General features: G+C 42.6%; 1 non-coding gene across 1 annotated transcript; it reads right to left on the bottom strand.

Moving 5' to 3' along the window:
• Positions 1-4,906: 4,906 nt before the first annotated feature.
• LOC111829538 lies at positions 4,907-5,010 on the bottom strand. The gene has a single exon (XR_002832921.1). It is a non-coding gene; the product is annotated as a small nucleolar RNA R71 (small nucleolar RNA).
• Between the last annotated feature and the right edge of the window lie 2,266 nt (positions 5,011-7,276).

Genomic DNA, 7,276 nt, shown 5'->3' with positions numbered 1-7,276 from the left:
CATCTGAGATCTCTATGAAAGAGAGAATTCGTCCGACATCGAACGACAGATCCAACCACGCCTTACACCACCATTGAAGAGAAGCGCCCATCACCTGCTTTAATCCCTGCCCATCGGCTCTATAATGGCAAAGCTCTTTAGGGTTTAGGGTTTGGGGTTTGGGATTTAAGGTTTAGGGTTTGGGGTTTTGGGCTTAGGGTTTGGGGTTTGGGGTAAGCCATAAACTTAAAAATAAGTCAATCAAAAAATTTTATATTATTAATGGAATATATAATTTCATATTTTCATATTAAAACCCTATTCTTTTCAAAACATTTCCCGCAAAAAATTCTCCCGCCAACAATTTCCGACAAAAAGATTCCCGCCCAAAAGTTTTCCCGCCAAAATATTTTCCGCCAAGAAAAATTCCGACAAAAGTTTTCCCGCCAAAATCTTTTTGTTACAGAAATATTACAGGAAATATTGACACAAAAAGATCCAATAGCTTCTTCTCCCCGACCTAGCAAAAAGAAGCCTTGCAACAACCTCTCTGATCCAACGTATAACACTTACCTTTACTTCCAAAGCAACCTCCCTTCTGATCCGGTGAACAGAAAACCTATCACGGCGGTGGAGGATGGATGCTAGCTCAAGCAATTCATCAACCATCAAAATCCGGTTAGGGATACCCGCTACATGCCATCAAGGATCTGGTCACAGATCAACCGTTAATCTGTTTGCAAAGTGGTGAACCCACCAATTTGAAGCTCAACTTCCCCCGCAAGACAGATCTACCGCTCACAAGCCAGTTAGCCAAGAGATATCCGATCCAGATCCGCCATAGCCTCTAACAAGTAGAATGCAGGAACATCATCTGAGATCTCCATGAAAGAGAGAATTCGTCCGACATCGAACGACAGATCCACCCACGCCTTACACCAACATAAAAGAGAAGTGCCCATCACCTGCTTTAATCCCTGCCCATCAGCTCTAGAATGGCAAAGCTCTTTAGGATTTAGGTTTAGGGTTTGGGGTTTAGGGTTTAGGGTTTGGGGTTTGGGGTAAGTCATAAACTTAAAAATAAGTCAATCAAAAAATTTGATATATTAATGGAATATATAATTTCATATTTTCATATTAAAACCCTATTCTTTTCAAAACATTTCCCGCAAAAAAAGTTCCGCCAAAAATTTTGCCGCCAATATTTTCCTACAAAAAGATTCCCGCCCAAAAGTTTTCCCGCCAAAATATTTTCCGCCAAGAAAAATTCCAACAAAAGTTTTTCCACCAAAATCTTTTTGTTACAGAAAATTACGGGAAATATTGACACAAAATTTGACATATAATTTAAAAATAGAAGAAATCACATATATTACAGGAATAAAAAGAAGTCTGCTGGAAAAGAGATCTGAAAACAACCTGTACACGGGAAACACAATTTACCTGCTAATTTCGATGCTAGTAGGGACGGCTCGTTTGCGACTAAGACTTGACATCAATTCTTAGGCTAGGCTTGCAAACCCCGCCGTAAATGGTCACTGAGATCAAACCCAACCCGGAACTTTTCTATTGGAAAAAGAAGATCTGCCATAACCAGAGATCCAATAGCGTCTTCTCACCAACCTAGCAAAAAGAAGCCTTGCAACAAACCCTTTGATCCAACGTATAACACTTACCTTTCTATCCAAAGCAACCTCCCTTCCGATCAGGTGAACAGAAAACCTATCACGGCGGTGGAGGATGGATGCTAGCTCAAGCAATTCATCAACCATCAAAATCCGGTTAGGGATACCTGTGACATGCCATCAAGGATCTGGTCACAGATCAACCGTTGATCTGTTCGCAAAGTGGTGAACCCACCAATTTGAAGCTCAACTTCCGCCGCAAGACAGATCTACCGCTCACAAGCCACTTAGCCAAGAGATATCCGATCCAGATCCGCCATAGTCTTTAACCAGTAGATCGCATGAACATCATCTGAGATCTCTATGAAAGAGAGAATTCGTCCGACATCGAACGACAGATCCAACCACGCCTTACACCACCATTGAAGAGAAGCGCCCATCACCTGCTTTAATCCCTGCCCATCAGCTCTATAATGGCACAGCTCTTTAGGGTTTAGGGTTTGGGGTTTGGGATTTAGGGTTTAGGGTTTGGGGTTTAGGGTTTAGGGTTTGGGGTAAGCCATAAACTTAAAAAAAAGTCAATCAAAAAATTTTATATTATTAATAGAATATATAATTTCATATTTTCATATTAAAACCCTATTCTTTTCAAAACATTTCCCGCAAAAAATTCTCCCGCCAACAATTTCCAACAAAAAGATTCCCGCCTAAAAGTTTTCCCGCCAAAATATTTTCCGCCAAGAAAAATTCCGACAAAAGTTTTCCCGCCAAAATCTTTTTGTTACAGAAATATTACAGGAAATATTGACACAAAAAGATCCAATAGCTTCTTCTCCCCGACCTAGCAAAAAGAAGCCTTGCAACAACCTCTCTGATCCAACGTATAACACTTACCTTTACTTCCAAAGCAACCTCCCTTCCGATCCGGTGAACAGAAAACCTATCACGGCGGTGGAGGATGGATGCTAGCTCAAGCAAGCCATCAACCATAGAAATCCGGTTAGGGATACCCGTGAAAAGCCATCAAGGATCTGGTCATAGATCAACCGTTAATCTGTTCGCAAAGTGGTGAACCCACAGGTTTGAAGCTCAACTTTCGCCGCAAGACAGATGTACCGCTCACAAGCCACTTAGCCAAGAGATATCTGATCCAGATCCGCCATAGCCTTTAACCAGCAGATCGCAGGAACATCATCTCAGATCGCCGTGAAAGAGAGAAATCGTCTAGCATCGAACGACAGATCCAACCACGCTTTACACCACCATAGAAGAGAAGCACCCACCACCTGCTTTAATCCCTGCCCATCATCCCTAGGATGGCAAAGCTTATTTTGGTTTAGGGTTTGGGGTTTAGGGTTTAGGATTTGGTTTAGGGTTTAGGGTTTAGGTTTAGGGTTTTGGGTAAGACAATAACTTAAAAATAAGCCAATCAAAAAATTTGATATTATTAATGGAATTTCTAATTTCATATTTTCATATTAAACACCTATTCTTTCCAAAAAATTTCCCGCAAAAAAGTTCCGCCAAAAATTTTCCTGCCAACATTTTCTGACAAAAATTTTCCCCCCCAAAAGTTTTCCCGCTGATAAGTCTGTATTTCATCACTTTTTGAGCATGTATTCATCATCTTTTCAGCATCATTCACTTGTTGATTCGCATCATATTGATCACTTCCTGCATGTTTTACATACTTAGGTAGGTTTTATGCATATCATACATTCTGCATATTTGGAGTGTTTCAGGTACTTAGGCGACATGCAGAGCGAAGCAGGGGAAAAAGCGTTATTTGACATGCATATGATCGAGTGGGACGATCGAGTGAGAAGCAAGGATGCATTGCAGGAACATACTTCACTCGATGGACGTGATCGAGTAGCAGATCAAGTAGGGCGATCGAGTAGCGGATCCAGCAGTTGATCGAGTGAACCGAAGGAATGCAAAACAACTGTCACTCGATGTGTACACTCGAGTGACACGATCGAGCAAAGCAGAGAAGATGCTCACTCGAGATGCTCACTCGACCAACTTATTCACAACAACTTTAAAACCACTTCTACGTTGTCGTTTTATGTCTTAAGGTTTTCCCAAACATTGTTATAAATAGGTCTCATTTGGATTGCCCAAGGGATCGAGTTATATTTTATTAAGTTTTTGTTGTTAGCCACCAAAGGATCCTGAGAATTGTAATCGTGATTTCTTTTGAATTATTGATATTTTGCAATCAGTTCTTGAATCATTGTTGTTACTGTTCCTGTCATCTTTATTATTATGCATGTTTTGAACGATTCGTGTTTCATGATGTTTAACATGATTTCTGCGTCTGAGTAGTGTTAGAAGATCCTGAGGATGAGGTTATTGATGTAGATGGAGTATGCTAATCTACTTCGAGTGTTTATCAAACTGCAAACATTCTAATCCCTAGACAATGAACTTATAATACTAGTCAATCCAATCTCTTGGCAGAAACTATCAAGTTTACAACAATTCCTAATCTCAATTCTCATTGATGAAGCATGTAGTAAACATGCATAAAGAAATAGCTCATTAATGTCAATAAACATTAATTGTTGGGATAGTATCAATTTGGCGCCGCTGCCATTTGGGTGTTTGTTTGTTACAATTGAGATTTCAGACTTGCTAAGATCAAGTTTTTACTCAACATTCACTACAGTTACTCACTATGTTCCTTCTGTGTGTCTATTGATTCAGGTACAAGTCCTGCTCAACTGCTCCTACTCGACTGACACACTCAACCGCCTCGCGAGCTAAGCTGATTTGAGTTGTATGCACACACGGTCGCAAGGCACAGAGAACTTGTTCCAGCCCTCCGACCATATTGATCGCTTGGTACCTGCATCACGACAGCAACGCAACATAGTTACACCACCTCAAGTGGAGATGGAAAACAATCAACCACCACCCCCACCACAGGCACCTACACGGATTGGAGCTGGTGATGCTCCACGCAACCATACCCATCGTCAGGGTATTGTGCCTCCAGCCGTGCCGAACAACAACTTTGAGATCAAGAGTGGTCTGATCTCCATGGTCCAGCAGAATAAATTTCATGGTCTGCCTATGGAAGACCCCTGGATCACCTTGATGAGTTTGATCGTCTCTGCAGTCTCAGCAAGATCAATGGGGTCAGCGAGGACGGTTTCAAGCTACGTCTCTTTCCATTCTCTCTAGGTGACAAAGCTCATCAATGGGAGAAAACTCTTCCTCCAGGATCTATCACTTCCTAGGATCAATGCAAGCAGTCGTTTCTTGCCAAGTTTTTCTCCAACTCTAGAACTGCACGTCTGCGCAATGAGATCTCTGGGTTCACTCAGAAGAATGGAGAAACGCTTTGTGAAGCCTGGGAACGCTTCAAAAGTTATCAGTCTCAGTGCCCCCACCATGGCTTCACCAAGGAGTCTCTCCTCAGTACTTTTTACCGGGGTGTTCTTCCAAAGATCCGGATGTTACGTCGACGAAGGTTGGGAGCTTGTTGAGAACCTATCCCAATCTGATGGCAACTACAATGAAGATTATGATAGAACCATCAGGGCAAGCATAGATCTTGATGAGAAGTACAAGAAGGAGATGAAAGCTGTGAATGATAAGTTGGACAAGCTGTTGATGAGCCAGCAAAGTAACATCCATTTTGTCTCTGAAGACGACCATTTCCAGACTCTGGATGGGGAGGGAGAACAAGCTGAGGAGATAAGTTATGTCCAGAACCAAGGTGGATACAATAAGGGATATAATCCTTATAAGTAGAATCGTAATCTGTCCTATCGGAGCACCAATGTTGCAAACCCCCAGGATCAGGTCTATCCACCTCCACAACAGCAGCAGCAAGGGCAAAACAAACCATCTTTGCCCTAAATCCAAGGTTATGTGCCCGAACAACAATTTCAGCAAGGTTACCAACCTCCAGCAAGACCACCCCCAGGATTCCAACCTCAACACGCTCCGCCTCCTCAGGCACCAGACCATGACATGAAAAACATGATTCAGCAACTCCTACAGGGACAAGCAAGTGGCTCCATGGACAATGCTAAGAAGTTTGCTGAGCTGACTCAGAGATTGGACTGCTCATACAATGATCTGAACATGAAGATTGAGACTCTGAATTCCAAGATCAAGTATATGGAGGGCAAAACTGCTTCTACTTCTGCCCCAAGCCTGGCCAACTCCCAGGAAAAGCTGTTCAGAATCCTAAGGAGTTTGCTCATGCCATCACGCTGAGGAGCAGTAAAAACTTGCCTCCTAGACAAAGACCTATTGTAGTCATTGAGGACAGTGAAGACTTGGAAGGGGAGGATGTATGTCAGAATGAAGATCCGGTTGTTCCTTTGGAAGAATCAGAAGTCGTACATGAAGAAGCTCCTCAACCTGCTGAGAAACATGCTGAAACACCTGCAGCATCCAAGGATAAGCTTGCGAGATACGTTCCCCCACCATACAAACCACCTCTACCATTTCCAGGACGATTCAAAAAGCAGCAAGCTGAGAAGTATAAGGCTTTATTTGAAAAGCAAGTGAGAGAGATTGAGTTGAGAATGCCATTGCTGGATGCGTTCGCACTTGTCCCTCCTTATCAGAAGTTCCTCAAAGATTTGGTTATGGAGAGAACGAAAGAAGTCCAGGGCATGGTGATATTGAGTCATGAATGCAGTGCTATTATACGGAAGAAGATCACTCCTTTGAAGCTTAAGGATCCTAGATCCTTCACTCTACCCTGCTCACTAGGCCCCCTATCTTTCAGCAAATGCCTATGTGATCTTGGAGCTTCTGTGAGTCTGATGCCATTGTATGTGGCTAAGCGTTTAGGATTCACAAGATACAAGGCATGCAACATATCTCTCATTCTAGCTAACAGATCAGTGAGGCTCCCACATGGACTCTTGGAAGACCTGCCAATAAGAACTGGTGTTGTTGAAGTTCCCACAGATTTTGTTGTCTTGGAAATGGATGAAGAGCCTAAGGATCCCCTGATTCTTGGAAGACCGTTCCTAGCCACCGCTGGAGCTATTATTGATGTTAAGAAGGGGAAGATAGACTTATGCTTGGGAGAAGACTTCAAGATGACATTTGACATCAAGGAGTCTATGAAGAAACCAACAATCAATGGCATGGTGTTCTGGATAGAGGAGATGGATCAGCTAGCTGATGAACTTTTAGAAGAACTTGCTGAGGAGAATCAATCCAAGACAGCCTTGACAAAGAATGGATCAGATGGATTTCTTCATGCGGAGACAAGGTCTACGAAACGTTACTGGATACCTACAAGGCAACTGATGATTCAGAACGTTTTGAGGAATTGGATGAGTCTGTCAAGGAGGTATGCGCAGTAGAGGAGGAAGTCAGTGGCAGCCAGATCACTCACCCTGCTGTTGACCCTGTCAATGCGGCTGATGATGACTGGTCAGAGTTAAAAGCTCCCAAGGTTGAGCTCAAACCGCTACCCTCAGGACTGAGGTATGTATTCCTTGGATCCAACTCTACTTATCCTGTCATTGTGAATGCTAGCTTGAGTAATGAGGAATTAGAGTTGCTAGTCACTGAGCTTAGAAAATATAGAAGGGCCATAGGTTATTCCTTAGATGATATCAAAGGGATCTCACCTAGTCTCTGCATGCATAGGATTAATCTGGAAAATGAATCATACTCTAGTATTGAACCTC

The sequence above is a fragment of the Capsella rubella genome, unplaced genomic scaffold (genome assembly GCF_000375325.1).
Source record: "Capsella rubella cultivar Monte Gargano unplaced genomic scaffold, Caprub1_0 scaffold_10, whole genome shotgun sequence".
NCBI classification, from domain to species: Eukaryota; Viridiplantae; Streptophyta; class Magnoliopsida; order Brassicales; family Brassicaceae; genus Capsella; species Capsella rubella.
Note: the sequence above shows the minus strand (reverse complement) of the source record. Positions and strands in the feature narration are given on the sequence as shown.